At 36.3% G+C, this 24,235-nt stretch overlaps 1 long non-coding RNA gene across 6 annotated transcripts in view; it reads right to left on the bottom strand.

Moving 5' to 3' along the window:
• Positions 1 to 24,235, bottom strand: part of LOC146405706 (uncharacterized) — a 413,778-nt gene that overhangs the window by 349,605 nt on the left and 39,938 nt on the right. For 5 of the 6 annotated variants that reach the window (XR_014838651.1, XR_014838649.1, XR_014838653.1 and 2 more), the window contains exon 2: positions 16,743 to 16,812. This is a non-coding gene — a long non-coding RNA (uncharacterized LOC146405706). Of the gene's footprint in view, positions 1 to 8,295; positions 8,391 to 16,742; positions 16,813 to 24,235 lie in introns of all 6 variants that reach the window. The other variant, XR_014838650.1, reaches the window with a different exon arrangement.

The raw sequence follows: 24,235 nt of genomic DNA, 5'->3' as shown, positions 1-24,235 counted from the left end.
ATTTTAAGTAGTCCAAAGAATATTTTTAATGACAGCATATTTTATTGATTTTTGTGGTAAATTTTAATATTTCACAAAACTGCATTTCTCAGGATGCTAAAAGTCAGTCATTTATAATCACTTACAACCTTCTTGGGGAAAAGAGGATTCATGCATAAATATAAAACTGCTCATTCTATGCCATATAACAATTACTGTGTTAGTTTTATAGACTATTTCTATAAGACATATGCATTTGAATGAAAGTGCAAATATGATTGAAAAAATTGTATGATGACTGGTTTACAATTTTATTTTAATATTTGCATGTTTTAACTTTCCATATGATGAAAATATGCATTTCACCTTTGTAAGTACAATTCTTCCTTAATTTCTCAGACTATGAGTGTACATGAGAGTGTGTATGTGTCTGTTTTCAAATCAGAATCTCTTAAATAAAGTATAAATAAAAATCTACTTAAGAGTGTTTAATTTTCTTGTAAGATCCTTATAAATGAAAATTTAAAACTCTTTTCAGTAGCATTTTTTCCCCTTTTCCTCTATCCATAACTGAATCTTATGCCTCCACCATCAACATTCTGGCACATCTCTAATTAAAAAGAGGGACTACAGTTTTTTCTTTGCTTCACATTTAGAAACTATTTTTAGATGTTGGCTTTTACATGCATCTTTCTTTTTCTAAGTGATTCTTTCATCTAAAATCAGACATAAAATTTCAAGCTATGCTGCCTTTCCAAAAATATAAGAAAGTGCAGTATTTTATATTTACATCATAAGAAGTAGCAGAAAACATTTTACTGGATGGAAAATGACCAGGACCCAAGCTAGAAAATCAGGATAGAACATGTTTCAGATCTTCTAAATATATACTATGTTTGGCAATACTGACCTTTTTCCTTGAGGAATGCAGGTTTTTCAATTCCAAAATAAAATAACCAAACGAAATTCTGAAATTGAAAAACTGTCTTAACATAGATCAGTTTCACATTTCTGGATTCAGAAAAACATTTCAGAATTCTAAATATCAGCTGCTTTTCTCATACCCAAATATTTCACTTTGTTGAAGGTTCAAATTATTCCTAAACATGACTGAAGAGTTCTCCTGAGGGTACTGCAAGCTCAGAAATCAATTAAAGCAAGGACCTTATGCATGTGGATTAGAAAAAAAAGAGAAGATGAAAATTATCTGCCTACATTTAAGAATAGTTTTAATCTAAGTAAAAGCCTCTGTAATACAAAAGTTAGATTTGCTTTCTAGTTTATAGCTATACAATAAGCCATTGCTTCACATATTTTAGTTCAATGTATAGTTGTAATCAAATTTATACCTGGTGGGCAGTCATTGAAGACCCTTGGCAGAACAAAATGGCATCAAAGAAACATATGCTGCAAGAACATAGCACAGTGATCAAGAGTTTAAACAAAGAAATGAAACCAGGGTAAAAGAAATTGTCTAAATTTAGTCAGTTTGGTTTAATTTCCCGGTTGAAACTTCCGAAAGCAATTGAGCTCAATCCCATCACTACCAATGAATTAAAAAAAAATTTTTCCCAGGTTCAATATGCAATCTAAGCTTCAAATCAGAACATAAATTAAATTAATGGTATTCTTTTCTCATTGCTTTAGTTTAAGTATAGTCTGAAATATTTCTTACAGCAGATTATTCCAATTCATCTTCTCAATGTGCAAACAAAACTGAGATCTTTTGTCAACCTACAGCTAGAGACACATTTATGGTTATCATACATTATTCTACTTGCATATCATTGTTCAAATATTAAATCATTCGCTATTACCTAGGAAAAAAATAGAAGTTGGCTTTATTTTAACTGTAGGGTAGCAAATTAATATAAGCAAGTTCAGTTATTAATTCTCCTGACGGGTGTCTCACTTCCAAAGGAAAGCATAACAGTTTTCAAAACATATATTTCAAAGATGTTTCATCAGTTTCTGAAAGCGCCATCTCCCTAATTTAAGCCAATTATTTCAATGACCATTGTCGGCTCTCCTTCTCCGATGAAAAGTCTAGGGACATGTACTAGGCTTGCACGCTGCCTTGTATCCTTCTGGCATATGCTTCTCTGACCTCATTCTGTCCTGTCAAAGGTCTTCAGTGGCTGTCTAGCAAGGTACAGCAATTGAAGAGACACGTATAAAGTTGATCGGAATAAAGTTATGCTCCAAGGAAACCAAAATCAAAAGGCATTTTCTCCTAGAAAAATGATCCTATCATTTTGTGTCCCACTTATTTTAGGCTTAATTTGATCTAGGAGAAAGAGATAACTACAACCTAACTAATTGCATTATTCACCATTGAAATGAAAAGGTATAAAATGTCCTTTTTCCTATAAGAGAAAAGAAAATCACCAACAAACCAGAAGCAAAGTGGCATCACAAAGCAAAGAGATTTCTTAAAAACAGGTTATTTCAAGACATTCTTTGTTTTTTTTTTTAAAAAATATAGATAAGGAATAGTCTAACATTTCCTGACGTCTTTATCTTGCAGGAGTTCCTCAAATATAAATACCAACAACAAAACACAACTTTGATAATAATCCTTAAGGATATCATTTTTACTCATCATGGGAAAAAATAGGTTATCATGACTAATTTCTCTCTATTGTTAACTCTTCCAACATTTCACACAATTCTATAAATAAAAAAAAATTGTACTTTTTTAACCAACATGTATTTTCTAAACTTGTAGAAGTCTACATGACTCAAGTAAAGGAACAGAATACTGGATATAGAACTACTTTTTTAAATAGGCAGTTTTCTTGCTATCAGATTTCCTCTGGGAGCCTCTCCATTCCCAAGACCCCCATACGGTCCACAGAATCAGACCAACTGCAACAGGTCCAAAGCAAAGCTAGTTAGAATTTTTATTATCAATAATGGCTTTTATCTTATTAATTAGATAAGTTCATCAGAATTTTCATATTAAATATTGTTCTATCACATATCCATTATGTTCCTACTAGCAAAGCCCAAAATACAGATGCAAGAAGCCATTGATATTGAGAGAGTCTCCTCTCTTCTCTTCAATTCTATTCAAGAGCATCTGCTTCTGACCTAACTCTCCTGCACCAGCACCTCACATAATCTTCATGATTCCTTGCTTATCCACTAAATAATATCTCACGAACTCAACAGTGAGATACTCATTGTCTTTATTGGGATTTGTTTTGTATTTGCTTTATCCAAGATTAAGATTCTTCCTTTTGACCTGTTCTTTCTTCTTTCTGTCCATGCCCAATAACACCCCTACTAAACCTCAGAAAAATCCCACTTATCCCTATCAGGACAACCTGACAGATTTCCATAGCAATGAAAAATCTCTCATCCAATTATAAGCACAAAGCCTGGGAGGAAATGGAATCCATCCTACAACAGGTTGTAGGGCTCATGAAGGACCAGGGACAACATCAATTGCCTACATGGTGAAACTTGAAAACATTCTAGAAAACTTTCCCCAGCCAAGAACAGTCCCATCCAGTCCTACAAGCTAGCCAACCAGTTCTTCTTGAGAAGAGAAAACTTTGCATAATGGAGAAAGCTTGACATTAAAGTCAGCTCTGGTTATGCTTAAATACTAGCTTCTTTGCTTTCTAATGTGGAAGTGTGGACAAGTAACTAAACTTTTGAGCCTCAATTTATTTTTCAAAATCTGTGGACTGTAATCCCTAACTTGCAAATTTGGTGCATATAGAGGCAGAATGTACTAACCATAAGGCATATGCAGTACTCAGTAAATTGAAGCTCTAATTATTGCTGTTATTGTCTTCTAACACCTTAGCATCAATGAATCTGCAAGATTCCTCTTTTTGCATCTAGGATATGTGTGGGGCCAAGTAAAATTCCTTGATAAATTATGGAAGATGCAAAGTGGGTGACTGAAGAAAGGGAAAATAAAATAGTTCAAAAAAGGATATGCAGAGATGCCAAAGACTACAAAGTCTATTGTATTGTTCTTACAATCAAAAGTAAGCTCCTAATACAAACCAACCATGTTCCTAGGAATTTTTCTTATATCAAAATATATGAATGGGTTGATTATCTTTATATTTTAAGAAGCATAATAACTCCCCACTGCATTAATGAAAAAATTGTGAATCTCAGAAATTTTAATTAACTTTGCAAGTTCACACAAGTGCTAAAAGTCCACACATTTCTCACCCTAAAATTCATCACCTTTCTACTCTGTCATGCTATTTTCCAGCTAGAGATCAAGTGCTATCTCTGCTTGAATTTTGCCAATCCATTTATGATGAGTTTTCTTCATCTGTCATACCTGCTTACCTAAGTAGGGTGATTGAAGAATAAGATTAAATATAGTGCATGATAGAGCAAGTTATTACCAAAGAAAATATTAACTTAATATCATTATCATAAAAATAAAGTTGCCAGATTTATCAAACCCCAGAGTTCCCTGATTTGTTTTATATCATGATCCTATCCCTCATATTCCATTTTAATGCTGCTATCTTGATTGATTTCTTCATTTAGAAAATATATTTTTGACTATCTACTACCTTCTAGGCCACTTCCTCAATGTCGTCTCTGTCTTCAGGGAGTTCAAATCCACTAATGGAATGAAACACAGAATTACAAATTATAGCTCAAAATGTTAAGAGACATAAAGAGGCATGAACTAGGCTTTGTGAGAACAGTAAAGGTACTATCTCTGCCTGAGGAAAATGCAGAAGATTCTCACAGAGGGAGACTTCTGTGAACTATAATTGAAGGAAGATTAAGTATGTGTCACATGGACAAGGAAAGGACATTCTGAGTTAAAACCAGGAAATCTCTTTTAAAGAAACATTTTGCTCCTGGCAAGAAACTCTGTGATACTTTTCCTCCTGATTAGCTGGGAAAAGTGATTACATTCGTAAAGCCCTGAAAACTAGAATCCAAGTATTTCAAATGGATAACTCTTTTTGCCAGAAACTGGACATGTGAGTGTAATGAGTGATTACAAAAGAATGTTTCTTGAGTCGTGTCCATGAATGCCTGTGTTAGGTTAGCAGCAAAGGAAGAGTTTCTGAAATGATATCTTAAAAACCTCACACTCTAATCATTGGAACCTGAGTACAGGTTGACTTTAAGGTAGGGATTTTCAGGGGGTGTTCAATGTAATCACATGAGCCCAGGACGCAGAGAGGTGTCTTGAGCTGGTAGCAGGAGAAAAAGGAAGACTTAAAGAATGAGAAAGACTCCATGTATCACTGCTGATTTGAAGATGTCAGGTGGAGAGCAAAGACCAGGCACCACCTGACAGTCAACAAGAAAACTGGGCCCTGGACCTATAGCCACAAGGCACTGGATTTGCCAACAATCAGAGTGACTTTGGAAGCACAGTCTTCCCTCAAGACTGAAGAAAAGCCCAGCCAGGCCAACACCTTGATGGTGGCCACATGAAACCCTGAGCAGAGGACCCAGTCAGTCCTACCTCCCCTCCTAACCTACAGAAACCATGACATAACAATAGATGTTAAGTCACTTAGTTTGTGATCATTTTCTACTCAGCAATAGAAAACGTATATACTTGACATCTTCAAAAGCCTATAAGAAGAAAAGGTTTAATGTTCAAAGTATTTGGAATGGCTTTCAAAGAGGGATCTTAATATAGGTAAAAGTGATTATTTCCTCCTTTATTGGGGGCAGAGGGTGTCAAGGGTACATATTCTGTTCCAAGTGGTAATCAGGAAAGCCATTAAAGGTGCCATACAAGTAGCAGTTTTGCCTTCAGGAAAACAAAGCAAAGTCTTTGATATAAGTTTCAGTTCTAAACTCTGAAGTTCAGACAGTATGGCCTCTCCTCATCTAGCCAAATATATGTGATTTAGAGTCTACAAGCTCAAGACCCTCTCATCTAATGCAACCACTTTTTTCTACTTGCTGTACCAAAAATAGAAGGTTAAAAGTATGGTGTAGGTAGAGATTCTTAGTAGTAGTGTATGTAACTGAACATTTTTTCCTATAGGAGTCGGTAGGTTACAATGCTTCAGCAGGCACAAACACAATCATAAGTTTCAACATAGAAGTAAATTGTGCTCAGATTCTCCTTTTAAAGGAAACTTAAAGCAAGGAAGATAATTTCAGGTGAAGAAAGTAAAATCAGCAAAGCCCAGAAATGATCCAAAGAAGTATATTCTTCATGGAATTTTAAGAAACCTGAATGAAATGTGGGCACGAGGTGAAGAAATGAGGTCAAAGACATGGCCAGGGGCCAGATCATAAAGGGGCCAAAAAGCAGTGGGAGTAGCAGCATCTGATTTTGTTTACATGGAAAATTCTGACCATAGTGTGGGGAAAACTGCAGAGGGACAAGAACGGAAGCAAGATAAATAAGTGTCTCTCCCAGCCATCCCCCATGAGGGATGAAACCGACTTGGCCTAGCATGTTTGCAGTGGTCAAAAGCAGTCTCATTCAAGGTATATATATATATATGTATATATATGTATATGTATATATATGTGTGTATATATAATGTATATATATATATGTATATGTATATATGTGTGTGTATATATATATATTTCTTTTTTGTCTTTTTGGTATTTCTTGGACTGCTCCCACGGCATATGGAGGTTCCCAGGCTAGGGGTCTAATCGGAGCTGTAGTCTCTGGCCTACGCCAGAGCCACAGCAACACGGGATCTGAGCCCCGTCTGCGACCTACACCACAGCTCACGGCAACGCCAGATCGTTAACCCACTGAACAAGCGCAGGAACCGAACCCGCGAGTTCATGGTTCCTAGTCAGATTTGTAAACCACTGCGCCACGATGGGAACTCCACAAGGTATATTTTGAAGATAAATCTAAAACAACTTGCTCCTGATCAATTCTGCCCTCCTTCCTCTCCAGCATCCATGCAGTGGGTATTGCAGGGGAAACTGACTGGAGGTAGTAATGTCAGCCTCAGGAGGCCAGGGATGTTTTCTGGTCAAGGGATAATGAGAGGTGGGATTAATATGATGTGATTTCATTCTTTCCAAACTTCCTGAATCTTTCTTTACCTTTCTAAGGGCTACCATGTAGTATCACCTGGTTCTCTTCTGTGAGTCACTGAATGGTTATTTTCCCCTACTCCTCACGGGCAATTTGTTTTTCAATGACAAGGTGACAGTTTTGGTTCATTTAACAAACAACCGATTTCCAACCATGGAAAAACCATCTGGGAATGTTGTTCTCCTGAGAGAATAAGATTGTTTTCTAATTGGCCTCTTTTGTAGAAAATGTGCTCCTTCCTTGTACACAACGCTCATGTCTGTCTGTGGCCAGAGGGACTTTGCAGGTTGACCTCCATGATGCTCTCTTTGGCTGCCTGTGGCATTAGTGTAACCTAATGAAAGGCCACTGTCAGGCTTTCCAAACAGCCACTGACTTCATTAGCTTTGAACATAGGCCACAAGGACGCACTAAAACACACAGAAAGGCAGTTGTGCAAAATATGACTTGGAGGATTAAAGCCTCTGAGTCATGAAGTGCTGAAGCACTATTCTTTATGCTGATTTTGTTTACATGTCATTTTTTTTTTTTAGGGCTGTATCCATGGCATATGGAAGTTCCCAGGCTAGAGGTCACAGCCACAGCAGCAAGGATCTGAGCCACGTCTCGAACCTATACCACAGCTCCCAGGCAACACAGGATCCTTAACCCACTGAGCGAGGCCAGGGATTGAGCCTGCATCCTCATGGATACTAGTCGGGCTCGTTTCCACTGCACCACAACAGGAACCCCTAAATGTGATTCTGAATGAATATAATCAGGACTATTTTCAGTTCAATATTTACATTTCATTTTCACAAGGAAATATTTTGGCATTTTAAGTGTATTAATCAGAGAGTGATAGCAATTCATGCAAGTGGTTAAAGACTGGTATTCTCCTCTATTTATTCAGGTATTTATTTATTCACACATTCATTGAAAAAAACTAAGTCACCACCATCCACACTGAATTCAGTCAGGAGAGTGAGGTAAACCTGAAGGAAAGAACCCTACTCTAACATAGCGTATAATCTAATGAATTTCATTCAAAAAGGTTTTAAAAGAGCACTATACTTGAACTCTGAGGATCTGCCTTATGTTATTATCTCTGTTCTTCCACTTTAACCATAGAGTTGCTTCAACTTTTCTGAGCCCCCTAAACGGATGGAGAAGTGGAATCGAGAGAGATAGAACAGAAATCATAACTATGAACCTTGTGGCTTCACAGCTTTGCCTTGCACCCAGTGGAGCCCACGTCAAGCAAAAAGCACAGCAATCTTTCTTAGAAATTTGCCTAAACTCACTGCCTTGATTGGCCAAATTCCTCTTCTCCCTGGATTCCCATTCTTCAGCTGTGAGGTGAATCCTGGCTCCCAAATGACCTCAGATCCAGCAGCCACTATAGCAATAAAGGCAAGTGTAAGGCTACACACTCTCTTCTCTGGAGCTGTTGACTATAGAGCTTCATTCCTGGGATATACAACTTGAACTACAGACTTTCAATTTTTACCACCACAGCCCCAGTCTTTCTGATCATTCTTTTCTAACAATCTAAGCTCTTATTTTAACTGATAGAGGAAGCTTCAAATTATTCCTTAACTATTCTTCATATATCCCATATTGTTCTGCGGACTGCACATTCACATGTATACCAGCAATGAGCCCCAAGAACCTGCCTATAGACAAATGAAAATTAAAGTTTAAAGCATTATTAAGCCATAAATACCTTTAGAATATTACCATGTTTAAAACTTTAGACTTTTACCATCTTGTGTTTCTGTTAGAAAATGGTTTAATTATTTTACTTTCCAATTTTGTGGTCCCAAAGAAAGATACTCACAAGATTATTTAACAAAAGCATGTCAAAGCAGAGGATCTAAAGCATGGAAACTTTAATTCTGTTTCATTTACTTGGCTTTAAAAACATTAACTATATGCTATTTTATTAACATCTATTTTTGCAGAATTCTAAGGTATCATACTATACAGTATTACACCAATGTTCTAGTAAACATTCTAACTCTTAAATGAGTTGAATGTCTCTAGCATTATTTCTAGTAGCATATCTTTTACTGCATGAAGAAATTTGTTATCAGCATGTTCCTGACGTAAAATTGCACGGCTTGCAACACTTTATATTGTTTTTATTGATAGAATTATATGAACTTAACAATCCTTATAAAAACTCCTATCTAACATTCCAATAAATGTAAGCCCAAGTAATACAATGTGATTCCTTGTCCAAAACTACAGAAATGGTTAAGGGGGTGTATAGTTCGGCTACCCCCTGCTTTATTACGTGAAAACTAGCTGGAGTGACTACCTACAAGAGCACTTGGAAATAATGGCAACTAATTAATGCAAACCAACATATAGTTATTACAAGAAAGAAAGAACAATGGAACACTAAGTCTCCTTAAGTGGGGTGGAAGATAGGCAGGATAGACAACTTCATAAACTACCGAGAGGCATATACATGATAAAAATCTCTATGGGAGGCAACAAATACACAAAAATTTTTTTCAACTTTCTACCAGCAATTTCACTTCTAAGTACTTACCTTAATGGACACACACATGTACCCATATTCACTAATAAGAATGTTCTTTACAGCACTGTTTGAAACAGAAAAATACTGGAAAACATGTATCTGTCCACCAACAGGGATCAGGTTACATAAATTACAGAAAAGCCATCAAATGGAATAGTTTGGAGCTATTTTGAAGTTAAATGCAGATATACTAGCATACTAGTTACTGGTTAACAAGCTAATAGCCAAAGCAGTTTACACTTCATACTGGTCACAGATTTAGGCTCTCTTTGCAAATTACCCCCATGGGCAGATGTGGCCATGTACAGAGGTCAATGGAATAAGAACAAAAATGTTGGGTGCCTTTCCGGACCTTGTTGCCCCAAACCTCCCACACTCTACCTCTGTGCTCTTTCTTTCTGGTTAATGCAGAGGAAAATGAGTACCTTGGAAGCCATGCATTCAAGATGCAAAGTTGCTAAGGAAAGTGTCAGAGAGGAATGTCACTGTCAGTCACATGAACAAGAAAGAAGCTTCACAAGAGCTAAGCCACTGACATTTCAAAATGCATCCATTGCAGCAGCTCACACGACCCTAACTAAAACATTACATTCATTTAAGAGATATGCAAAATATGGTAAGGCAGAAAGAAAAATATAGTGCATCACAAGTAGCACTTCACATTTATGCCTTAAATAAAGGTGTATTTTGTGGATAATGGCTTATTGAGAATTTAGCATAGGAGAAATAGGAATCCACCTTATATTTCTGTTTTCATGGTGCCTTTTTACATCACGTCATAGGTTTTGGATCACTTTTAATTTATGAGAATGTTCTTTTAAGAAAAAAATAATGCTTTGTTTCAACCCCTAGCCCAAGAACTTCCATATGCCACAAGTGCAGCCATATAAAGGAAAAATAAAAGACATTTTTAAAATAATGATACTATAAAATCAGGTCTACTTTAAGTCCAAACTGCATCCAATGCAACACTTCTCCACTCCCCACCTCGGAGATGGTTGTGGCTTGGAGTCACCCAGTGGGGAAGGAACACTGGGTCTCTCCTTCCACTCCCCATCCTTGGTCTATCGCACCCTTCTCCTTCGTGCCCCCCTCTCACTCCGCTGCTTCTGAGTGTTCTACCCTGTCAGAGGTGAGGTTGAAAAACAGGAAGCCCAAGTCTCCTAATGTGATTGATGCAAACTGGTTATATTTACTGTCAGGAAAGTAGGCAACCAAAGGCTAGATGTAATTGAGGGGGGACTGTGACTCTTCCAAGAAAACCTCCCTACTGCATAATCCCCAGTGTGGGCCTCCCCATCCGCAGGTGAGTTTCTGCGAAACTCCTTTAGTTGCTACCTCCTCTGATAACTCCAAAGCCTTCCATTTCTAGAGTTCTCTCACCACCAAGCTGAGTTGACATTTTTGCATAAGTTTATCAAGACATCTCAAGCCAAGTTACCCTCATTAGTGCTCATTTGGCCTGTGATGGACGCACCTCTTCCCATACCAGATGGTACTGGCACAGGTCTGCCCTGCTGCTCCCTTGTCTCCTTACTCCAACCTGAGGATGCTTCAAGCAAGAAGCAGGTGTCTGTGTCTATGAGCTCCCTCTCTCCAAGGGATACATGGAAATTTGTTCCAAAAGTATTCTCACCAAACTTAACCCTCCAAGGTAGGGAGCAGAGAAAAGATGTCACTCCACATAAGACCCAAATTGATCATATAGGCTTTATTTATCACCTATCAATGTCTAGTTCCCCTTTATAAACCCTGAAGGTAGCAAGTTGCAATTGATAGTTGCTAGACTAGTAGTTCTATATTTCAGTAATCTAGCATAGAAATTACAGCATATCTCTTCAAAAACTAAATATTCTTTCAGATAATTTTCAGTTTATTGAAAATTCAAAAATCACAGGCAAAACATTTCAACACCCAAATATGTCTGTGTGTGTGTGCACGTGCACATGCGCAAGCAAGTAAAAGCTCTTTGCAAAATAAAATGCTTCGGGGAGGGAGGTCAGAATCTAGGGTAGAAATGTTACTCATTTTTTCATTGTAAATTCTTTTATCACGTTTTTTGTTTTGCTTTGTTTTTCTTTTTAGGACTGCACCTATGGCATATGGAAGTTCCCAGGCTATGGGTCAAACTGGACCTGCAGCTGAGGCCTACACCACAGCCTCAGTAACACCAGATCCAAGCTACATCTGCAACCTACACCAAAGTTTCCAGCAATGTTGGTTCCTTAACATACTGAGCCACAGTGGGAATTTTTATCATGTTTTTTTTTAAATATATATACATATAAATCCAGGGTTTTTTTTAAATAAACAAAATTAAGACTTCACTGGAACTACTTTTCACTGAGTCATAGGAAACGTCGTTGGCCACTTTATCCAAAGAAATTGCACGTTTGGAAAATTATTGCTGGATCCAAGGCTTTATTTAATGACAGGTTTTTTTCCTACCCAAATTGAGTATGAAACTGTGGTAGGGGCTGCAAAGTACCAGAGTATTCCAATAAAACTATGGGCATCATCAGAAGAAGTCTTTGAGATTTTATCCTCCAGAAAATCTTCTCACTGCACCCTTCACCCCTGTCAAAGTCATGCATACAATTTCTGAAGGTAACTTTTTACTGTTTTAATTCCCTCCTACCAATTGTTCCAGGCCACAAAATAATAAAGTGGCATTAACAGTCCCCTTATCTGGTACCAAAAAAAGAACTCTCACCTTAAGCTGTCATCAGTTTCGAACAACACATGCGACTGATATTTTAGCTAGAAATACCTTATATTTTACTCCAAAATTTTAAACAGAGTAAAATTTTGCTAATAAAATGACTGTCACCAACTCTACCATGAGATTCAATTATTTTCTTAGTTTCTTTTATATTTATGGTGTTATTGCCATTTATCCTAATATCTGTGAAGAAATATATGTATATTCATGTGTATATATATATATATATATACACATGCACACATACCATAATTTAATTTATACAACTATAATAGTGAAAGAGTTCCATGATAAAACTTCCATTTCTCAATAGAATATAATTAATAGCCAGTAGGCCCTTGGCAGCCTCAAAAATAATTACAAAGCTTTAAAGGAAAGGCTTAAAAATAACACCAACTACTAAATCCAAAAATTAATCCATTGCTCTAATCTGGGTGGCCAATGAAGCTGAAAAGTAGGAAAGAAAATGCAGAACACATATACTTAGGAAAGGAGAAAAACACATTTTTCAGTAGCTATTCACACCTGGTAACTCCCAAAATGTAACAATGCAGGAAGAAGGACCCAGGTGGCCCACAGTTGACCACTGCACCTTAGGATAGAGAGTCTATAGAAGGAAAGAGCTGGGGGCAGAGCAAAGACTCCTAGATCTAGTTCAGGCTGAGAATTGTAATTGTTTTGCTATTCCAAAGGGTACATGCTGTTAGGCAGCAAACCTGATGTGTCTGGCCCATATAGTATGTGTTTGTTTGTTTGTTGTTTGGCTGGTTTGACTGATATTTAAACATCAGAAGTTCCCATAAAAAAATTGGCTTCAACATAAAAAGAGAACTGCAAAACTTTTAACACTGACCCCACAGTTCTACACAGCTATAACAGACTGAAACAGATTAGCTGTGGCCTCCTCAGGCTCCCTGATGTAGAGTCTCACTCAACACTTGTGTAACATTCTCCCCAGCTTTTGTCAGCACCTGAATTGGAGAACTCTGATGAAAATCTAATTGTTGGAAGCAGCGCTTTTATAAAACTGCACAATGATGTTAAATCTAGAAACTCATTTGGGGGTTTCATAATGTAAAAAGGCAACAATGGCACATACCATTGACTACTTCATTTCATTTGGCTGAAATAATCTGTAAAGTAAGCAAAAATGTATAACTTTGTCAACTTATATTATGAGAAGACATTGCCAAAAATTTAACAGTATCAGTATTCAAAGAAGTTGTGAGAAGATTTATATGCAGTTAGATAAAAATTATTTCTAACATCTTAGCTTCTAGTATTTGCCAGATTCTATTCTCCTTTGTACTTGGAGAACTTCTGTGAACAACTACCATAAAGATAAATAGGAGAAGACATGCTCAACAAGCACAATATATTTTTAATAGAAAGTAAACAATGCTGGGGAGTTTCCATCGTGGCACAGCAGAAACGAATCTGACTAAGAACCATGAGGTTGCGGGTTTGGTCCCTGGCCTCACCCAGTGGGTTAAGGATCCGGCCCTGAGCAGACATGGCTCGGATCTGGCATTGCTGTGGCTGTGGCATAGGCCAGCAGCTGTAGCTCCAATTAGACCCCTAGCCTAGGAACTTCCATATGCCATGAGTACGGCCCTAAAAAAGACAAAAAAACAAACAAAAAACAACAAGAAAAACACCTAAATACAACCCATGATAAGGCGATGGCTCTGACATACATACATACATATATTAAAAATAAATCCATGGTAAGTTTAAAGTATTTACAGACAAAATTCATTACTGCATCAGGCATCATTGAACAATTAAAATAAAGATATGGAACCCAGGAGGGCCCAGGAGTCTAATGCGAGGGCATCAATTAGTTAATTTCATACATGGAAACATTAGCTATAAAACTGATGTTAGAGATAGATAAATTCAGAGACTGACTCCACTCCCCTGCATTTTTCTTCACTCCACATTTCTACAGACGGTGCTGAAATATGTGACCTTACACCCACAAATAACAATATTCAGAAACATTACAGACCAAATATTTTCAATGGCTTTCTCTTTAAAGTAAGAAATTTTTTCAAAGGTACATAGCAATTCCTTTCTAGTCCCCTGTTTTAAACTGGACCATGTGTCTGTTTTTGATCGGCCCCTATGGTCAGGACAATGTTATCACTAAGGACTGAGGGCTTGAACCAGAGGGAGGTGATACTAATCACTGCCTGAGGTTGATTTTTCTTAACTCTGGCTGCACTTCAGACTTACCTACTGAGTTGTTAAAACAATATCCCAATAATCAAGCCTTAGCCATCTGAGTGGTGCTCAGGCATCTATAATTTGTAGAAACCCTTTAGGTGATTCTAATTTGCAGCTAGACTTGAGAACCTCTGGGTTGTACTAATTAGAACTCATCACTGGAGGTGGAATTAACTCCCAAACTGCATGTACTAAATGGTGTTTGAAAATTAACCTCAATATCGAACAAAGTACTAATGAACAAAAAGAAAATCTTAACGCATTTCAAAAAGCAGAGCTATAGATTAGATTAAATATAGGACTGCCAAATTATGTATGGTTTAGGACAAACTATGTTACATGAGTGTCCTAAGCAACTAATCGAAAAAGAAAACAAAAATGCAATCCCATATAGACCCTTAGGAAAATAATGAATATGAAAAAGAATTTCCTATAAAAAAAAATCTATGAAGTGAATGTGATATCTCTGAACTTGATATTGGTGGATATGTATTTAAAGTTCTAAGCCAATTACTTTGCCAAAAATGTTGATATAATTCAACATGACATAGCATTTGCATTGTATTCTCTTTTCTTCTCCCATCCCTTCCAGTAGAAAAGCTCTACAGAAGCTTTGTGTTTTACATTTTTTCTTTCCATTTTAGAGTAATTAATGGTCATTCTATTTTTGATAGACTCATTTTCTATTCCCATTATGTGCTATATCTATAGCTATTAGGTATTATTGTGGAATAGAAGAAAGGAGAGAGGGAATGAAAATAAAAAGAGGAAGGGGTGAAAAAGAAATCTTCAGGAGTTCCTGTTGTGGCTAAGTGGTTAGCGAATCCGACTAGGAACCATGAGGTCACAGGTTCAATCCCTCGTCTTGCTCAGTGGATTAAGGATCCAGCGTTGCCATGAGCTATGTAGGTCGCAGATGCTACTCGGATCCCGCATTGCTGTGGCTGTGGCATAGGCCAGCGGCTACAGCTCCAATTAGAACCCCTAGCCTGGGAACCTCTATATGCCATGGTTGCAGCCCTAAAAAGAAAAAAAAAGAAAGAAAGAAAGAAAAAGAAATCTTCAGTAATTACAGAGTTTCTTGACATTGTTTGTTCTGCATTTTATTAACACTTAGTAATCCTCCCATATTCAAACATAAAGCTAGTTCAAAAATACTTCTCAGAGACTTCAGCTTTCAGATATTTGCTCTCCCTGGATAATGGGTGACATTAACAAATAAGGGTCAAAAGAAATGCAACACAAACCTTTCCCATGCTGTTCTTTCCAGCAAACTTGATGACAGTACGTACTACAGAGCAGACACCAAAGGAAAGTTATCAGGGATAAAAAAGGGCATTCTATTGTAGAACAATTCTTAATGTGTATGCATCTAATAACAGAATATTAAACTCTATGAGGCAAAAACTGATAGAATTACAAGGAGAAATAAATGAATCTAACCATTATAGTTGAAGACGTCAACAACCCTGTACCAGAAATGGATAGATCCAGCAGGCAGAAAATCAGTAATGATATAGCTGAACTCAACAACATCACGAATCAACTGGATATAATTGACATCCGTAGATTACTTTATCCAAAACAGCAGAATACGCATTTTTTACAAACCCCCATGAAACACATTCACCAAGATAGACCACATTCTGGGCCATAAAATACATCTTAACAAATTTAAAAGAATAGAAATCATAAACAATAGCTTTTCTTTCACCACAATGGCATTAAACCAGAAATCATTAACAGAAAGATAACTGGATAATCCCCAAATATTTGTCAATTAAACAACATACTTCTAAATAACACATGAGGCAAAGAAGCAATCTCAAGGGAAATTTAAAAGTATTTGGAACTAAGTGAAAATTAAAACACAATGTATTTGTGGATGACATCAGCATTATGGTAGCATGACATCGCTCATGTTGTCCCCCACTCAACAACAAAATTTCAGCATCAATCCATGAATAAAAATATTGAGGGAGCTGTGAGATCCAGCACCACATGTAAAGAAGCTGGAAGTAGTGTCACTCACCTATGTGGCAGGTAATAGGCACACAGACCTCAATCCTGTTTGAACAGTGAATCAGATTGAGCCCCTCTTTGCTGTGGTCCCGAGAGAACACTGACTTGGACCATAGCTCATGAATGAGAGAGACTTTGTTGAAGTCTAAGTATCTACAGAAGAGTTTCAGCAAACTACAACACAAATATAACTTTGGATATATTGGAGGATGTAAGATGGACTTTACCTGCCTCATCCCTCGCCCAAGGCAGCATAGCTTAGAGCTAAATGAGATCTTCTTCAGCCTGTGACTTCTCCTGTGGGGAAATGGGAGAGCATGTGAGTAAGCATCTGTCTTCCCCAGTTCTGCAGGATGCTGCCAAAGGGGCTTTATTCTCTCCCAACACATTTGATAGTATTAAATCATGAGCTACATCACTGTGGAGTGGGACGACCAGAAGATAGAACATTTAGGGGACATTAAAGAAACACAGATCCTACTAATTGTATGGTGGACAATAGCAAGAAGCCAACAAATGAACAACTTGTAACACCTCACCCATGGATTCTGCCAACTAATCTATGAATACCCTGAGCATTGTGTGCCTTACCCAGCATGAATACCCACACACCTGCACCCTTTTGTCAGCTTCCTGTGCATGTTCCTGATGGCAGCACAAAGAGCAGGATTTGTAAAATGGCTAGAGAGTGTGCAGAAAGGTGGCCAAATCTGTGAGACTGAGAGAGACCATGAACTTGAGCTCTAGCATCATGTTTGAGAAAACAAAAGATAATCTATCATTACTTGGCCATGGGTACTGAAGTATTTATAGACAGCATACAAGTTTAAGAATTCTTCAGAAGAGGGAACAAGAAGCATGGATCAGGTGTACAAATAGAAGGTCTGAATAAACCTCAGACCATCTACCAAAGCTACAGAAGTTATCTCTCTCTCTCTTGAAGTCAGAAAGTAAAAACTGGAGGAAGAGACTGCTATTTTAAATGAAAAGACAGTCACATGAAACTTCAGGGAACAGGAAAAAATTAGGGTAACATGACAAAACTAAAGGATCACAGTATCTTCCAGTAATTGAATCCAAATGGAGATCTACAACTACCAGATAAAGAATACAAGGTTGTTTTAAAGAATTCACTGAACTACAAGAAAACACAGAAAGACAATTGCAGGAACTCAGAAAAAAAACAATAGACTAACAAAATGAGAAGTTTAACAGAGTTAGAAATCATAAAAATGAGCCCAACAGAAATCTGGAGATGAAAAACAATGAAAGGAAGGAAAATGCAATAGAGAGAATCAACATAATTCCTAAGTATAAGAATCATGAGATTGAAGACCAAAACTTTGAAATTATCCAGAGGAGAACAAAGGAAAACAAGGAAAAGGAGTTCCTGTCGTGGCTCAGCAGAAATGAATGTGACTAGCATCCATGAGCATGCAGGTTCAATCCCTGGCCTTGCTCAGTGGGTTAAGGATCTGGCATTGCCTGTGAGCTGTGGTATAGGCTGCAGACTTGGCTCAGATCTGTGTTGCTGTGGCTGTGGTATAGGCCAACAGCTACAGCTCTGATTTGACCCGTAGTCTGGGAATCTCCATGTGCTACAGGCGCGGCCCTAAAAAGACAAAAAAAAAAGAAAAAAAAGAAAGAAAGAAAAGAAAAACACGGAAAAGAATGAAGAAAATTGATATTAAGCCAAAAACAATAACTAGAGGCAAAAATGTTATTGTATCATGATAAAGCAGTCAAATCATTAAGATATATCAAATATATAAGCACCCAAAATAGCACAAAAAATGTATTGAGCAAATAACAGATATGAAAGGATATAGTACAATAATAATAGGGGACTTCAATATCCAACATTCACTTACGGAAAAATTACACAAGCAACAAATCAACCAGGAAACATTAGACTTAAACCATAATTTTAAACAAATGGACCTCACAGATATGTACACAACGTACCATCAAACAGCAGCAGAGTACACCAGTCCCCACTGTCAAAAGTTTTGCATTTCATGGTTTCAGTTACCCACAATCACTATGCCCAAAATTTGATAAACTCGAAAACATATTCAGAGAGATATAAATCCTCAGTTAAATATTAGTAAAGTTTTCGTTTATTTTTATTGCCATATATTTTATTTATTTATTTTTATTACTCAAATAAATTTATCACATCTGTAGTTGTATAATCATAACAATCTGATTTCACAGGATTTCCATCCCACAACCCAAGCACATCCCCCCACCCCCCAAACTGTCTCCTCCAAAGACCATAAGTTTTTCAATGTCTGTGAGTCAGCATCTGTTCTGCAAAGAAGTTCCGTCTGTCCTTTTTTCAGATTCCACATGTAAGTGAAAGCATTTGATCTTGGTGTCTCATTGTATGGCTGACTTCACTTACCATGATAATTTCTAGGTCCATCCATGTTGCTAAAAATGCTGGTATTTTGTTCTTTTTAATGGCTGAGTAATATTCCACTGTATATATGTACAACATCTTCTTGATCCACTCCTCTGTTGATGGACATTTAGGTTGTTTTCATGTCTTGGCTATTGCAAATAGTGCTGCAATGAACACTGGAGTACATGTGTCTTTGTGAGTCGTGGTTTTCTCTGGATAGATGCCCAGGAGTAGGATTGCTGGATGAAATGGTAGTTTTAATTTTAGTTTTCTGAGGAATCTTCATACCGTTTTCCACAGTGGTTGCACGCATTTACAATTCCACCAACAGTGTAATAGGGTTCCTTTTTCTCCATACCCTCTCCAGCATTTATTGTTTGTAGACTTTTTGATGATGGCCATTCTGGCTGGTGTAGGGTGGTAGGTACCTCATAGTGGTTTTGATTTGCATTTCTCTAATGATGAATGATGTTGAACAACTTTTCATGTGTTTTTTGCCATCTGCATGTCTGCTTTGGAGAGCTGTCTGTTTAGATATTCTGCCCATTATCTGATGGGGTTGTTTGTTTTTTTGGTATGGAGCTGCAGAAGGTATTTATAAATTTTGGAGATTAATCCCTTGTTAGTCAATTCATTTGCAAAGATTTTCTCCCATTCTATGGGTTGTCTTTTCATTTTGTTTAGGGTTTCCTTTGCTGTGCAGAAACTTTTAAGTTTGATTAGGTCCCATTTGTTTATTTTTGTTGTTATCGTCAATACTCTTAAGAGGTGGATCTGAGAAGATGTTGCTGTCGTTTATGTCTGAGAGTGTTTGGCCTATGTTTTCCTCTAAGAGTGAAAAGTAAGCAAAAATTTGGTGTATCCACAACCAAATGAGATTTATCCCAGTTATGCAAGGCAGTTTCAACATTTAAAAATAAATTAGGGAGTTCCCATCATGACACAATGGAAATGAATCCAACTAGGAACCATGAGGTTGTGAGTTTGATCCCTGGCCTTGCTCAGTGGGTTAAGGATCCGGCATTGCCCTGAGCTGTGGTGTAGGTCACAGAGGCAGCTTGGATCTGGCGTTACTGTGTCTGTGGTATAGGCCAGCAGCTGTAGCTCTGATTTGACCCCTACCCTGGGAAGTTCCATATGCTGTGGGTGTGGCCCTAAAAAGCAAAAAAAAAAAAAAAAAAAAAAAAATTAAAAATAAATGTGACCCACCACATCAAGAGGAAAATCCTATCAACTGATGAAGAAAAAGCAATAGACAAAAATTCAGCACCCTTTCACAATAAAGACTTTCAGTAAACTGGGAACCAAATGCTCAACTTGATAAAGACTATCTACAAAAACTCTACAGCTAATACCACACTTACTGGTGAGAAACTCAATTTTCTTATGAAGATCAGGGATAAGGCACAGATGTTTCCTCTCATTATACCTTTTCAATGTCATACTGGAAGTTCTTACTAATGCAATAGGCAAGAAAAGGAAATAAAGACACAAAGATTGGAAATGTCTTTATTTGAAAATGATAGGATTTTTATATAAAAAACATGAGAGAATCAACAAACCAACTCCTGGAATTAATAAGTTATTAGCAGGTTGCAGGTTACAAGGTTAATATTAAAAAGCCAATTGATTTTCTATATAATAATGAACAAGGAGATTTTGAAGTTAAAAACATAATTCCACTTATATTAGCACCCACCAAAAAAAAATCAAAGACCTAAGTATAAATCTAATGAAACATGTACAAGGTCTACCTGAGGAAAACTAAAAATAAAAAATCTGATCAACTAAAACAAAGAACTAAATAAATGGGAATATATTCCATGTTCATGGACAGGAAGAATCGGTATTGTCAAGAGGTTGGTTTTGCCCAACTTAACCTATAAATTCAATGCTTTCAATAAAATGATCCATGTATAAAGTTTATATAGACAGGTAAAAGACTCAAGATAGCCAATACAATATCAAAAACAAAGATGGAAGACTGACTCTATCCTACTTCAAGACTTACTATAAAGCTACGATAATTGAGAAAATGTATTTAGTGAAAGAATAATAAATAGGTTACTGAAACAGAATAAAGAGCCCATAAATAGGCCCCCCATATATATTGTCAACTGATCATTGACAAGAGGAAAAGCAATACAATGGAGCAAAGGTAGTCTCTTGGAGAAATACTACTAGAACTGAAAATCCACATGTGAAGCTTGAATGTGGACACTACCTTATACCCTTCAGAGCATTTTCTATTCAGCCTTTAACCACCTTTATCATATTTGCTGTTGAACAGATTCATATATTTCATTTAACAAGTATGCGTCAAAAACTTGAATTTATTAAAGGTTGATGTTTAGAAAGTAGAAACAGGATTGAGGAGGAGATTTGGTCACATTGTGTCTTTATTTTCTCATCTGTAAAGTCAGTGGATGGGACAAGGAAATGTCTAAGGTCAAATTTACATCCAATGTTCTCTGTTAGGAAGCTGACAAATTTTGGCAATGCTAAGTCATTAAAATGAGATCAACCAAAATCTGACCATTGTAGTCCCCTAGTTTAAACCTTTGTCTGAAAGGTAGAATACAGTTAAATGATGTAAAATAAACCACATATGGAAAGAACATTACATTGTCTTGAAGGTAATTGGTCTAGGAACAGCAGAACAAAAACCTATGAGGAACCCAGGTCTAATAAAAATCTAACCCTATACATGTAAAAGGATAACATGAGAAAATGAAATGCTATCAGGTAAATGTTGCATAAAATTTTGAAGTTCCCCAATTATCTTTTTCTTTTAAATCTTGTGAATAAGCAAAAGATAAAGTGCTTTTAAATTTTTGATTATTTCAAGTTATAGATAAATTTAGGTATGAAGTTACTCTATACAAACCCTGGTACCTGAAAATTTAGCACTCCAATCTTCATACAGTAAATTCCTGTGTTCTCGTATTATAATAATTGATTTGTGTTTCTTTTCTAAAAATCATAGCAGCAAAACTTTCTCAAAATGCTTTATCATCCATTAAGTTGCATATCAAATGGTGAATATTTAGCAATAGCTTTAATTTTCCTATATCAAGAAATATGTGTTGATCTGCTAACAGATTATAATCCAATTTAAGACAGTTTGATTTTCCTATATATCATAGTAAATATGCATGCAATTTTACTGCATCTTACATCTTAGGGCTTGTTTAATTACATGTGATAAACTTCACAGGTTTATAGGAAAATTAAATATCTTCACATTTAAGAGAATTTTCTTGGTTTGAGCTTATTCATTTACTGAATAAGATTATCTTGATCACAAACAGTAGACAGACATTTCATATAATCTTGTGAAATTCTTAAACAATGAGAGGCCAAACATAGTGTCACAGCTTTAGAAGTCTGTAAATATGACCAACACTTAAACATAATCTTACACAGCAGTTTCCCGCAGAGTATATTTTATTATATTTTAGACTGTATGCCAATACAGAGGGAGGAAAGGGTGGTGAGAATTTTCTGGATAAGTATTTTGGTTTAATAGTCAGAATTTTCACATCATAACTGAAATAAGATTCAATGTTAACAATTTTGAATTTTAGATTAAGTTGATAAAAGGCTTTAGGAAGCTTTGAAAAATTATCACTGCCTGAGTACTACTCATATTCTGATTTAATTGGTCTAAAAATGCAGTCTGTTAATCAGTATACTTTAAAACTTCCTCTGTATGACTATGGCTAAATACCTGCTGTGATGGATAAAAGAGTAAGAGACGCTACTGTAGTTTAAATAAAAATCAAACTAACACTGAAATTCCTTCTGGATGTGTCTGAAACAAGTGCTCAATGACAGTCACACACATTTCTAGGATATACTCGATTATACAAGGGCAATGGTACCTTCTTAAATGCACTCTAATAACATAATTAATCACTGACTTTAATCTTTGGACGAATTTTGTAATTCTTCATTTTTAACGTACATTTGGTTTTTCATTAAGAATTTAAAGCAAAGTTACTAAAGTATTATTCCTTAGCAGATAGAAGAAATTTGGAAAAATTAATAAAAGCTAGCATTATTATTACTCTTCATTAAAATGTTGTTTTGAATAAATTTTAAGCAAAGATAAGGGAAACTGGTTATTGCCACATCCAGCCTACTTCCTTTGACAAAATACCCAGAAATAGAAGTTCACATTCCATTTGTCCCAAATGGTCTTCTGGGTTGCTTAAAACACCCTATATTGTTCTTGGGCCTGGTATAAAACATGTTCCTTTTTATCAGATTACTCTGAAATTAATTTTGGCAATAGGAGGCAATAAGAAGATTACTCACTGAAATCTATATATAAAATAGCATTAATAGGAAATATACAATAGTCTTAATTTGAATAGTATTACTTCAAAATAAATAAACTGAAGATATAATTCAGTTCCAAAGAATTTGAAATTTTCACCAGCCTTCACAATTTTTTTCCAACATCTTATGTCTGAAAGATTTCAAAAACATTATTTTATGTGACCACTGTTTTTACTAACCTTGAATATTCTTAGAGAATTGAATATTCTCATATTTTTTGTGCTTCTGTCTTGATTAAAATATTCCCAGGCAAGTTTGTACCACACTGAAGATGTAAGTCTGCATTTCCCCTTTGAAAATTCCAGGCTTATTTATAGTCTTCTTCAGTGGAAAGACAGAAGCAATGACAACACTCAGCTGATTTTTTAAAGAAGGAGGGAAGGAAGGAAAGGAGGAAGGAAGGGAGGGAGGAAGAAAGGAAGGAAGGAAAATAAAGACGGGAAGGAGGAGAGAAAAGAATATCAACAATACAACTTTGTCTCAAGATGACCAAATAAAACCAAAACAAAACAAAAAAACAAAACAAAACCTTAAATAGATGACTATCTGAATTGACTAGCAGAAGGATGAATGTTCAAGGAAATGGGCAAAAGGAAGTTTTGGCCATAGACATAGTATAAACCTAAGTGCCCTATAATCTTAAGAAGTTCTTGTACTCCAAACCTTTGGAGATTAGAACAGTGTGTTTGAGTATAATGCTGCATACACAAATACAGGAAACCACAAAACCGCTTTTCTACACCTTAAAGGGAAACCAAGTTTCTCTATAATTAAAACATTTGTACTTTCTGTGATGCATTAATAGGATAAAAGAACTTATGTTTACTGAGATATTTCTAAAAAACGGAACAATGTAGTCTTCTACAGCTGACCTATTCTTTCTCCCTCCTGCAAAGTGTGAGTAGATTTCAATTTTGTTTAAACCAGTTAAGTTATTGCAGTCCTCTCCAACTAAAACCATTTCTTTCA

Source organism: Sus scrofa, chromosome 2, assembly GCF_054392235.1.
Source record: "Sus scrofa isolate SSC_HxYL_T2T_F1_AM1 chromosome 2, Sscrofa_HxYL_maternal_Yorkshire_Landrace_v2.0, whole genome shotgun sequence".
In the NCBI taxonomy this organism is placed as follows: domain Eukaryota; kingdom Metazoa; phylum Chordata; class Mammalia; order Artiodactyla; family Suidae; genus Sus; species Sus scrofa.
This window is presented reverse-complemented; position numbering and strand designations above follow the sequence as displayed.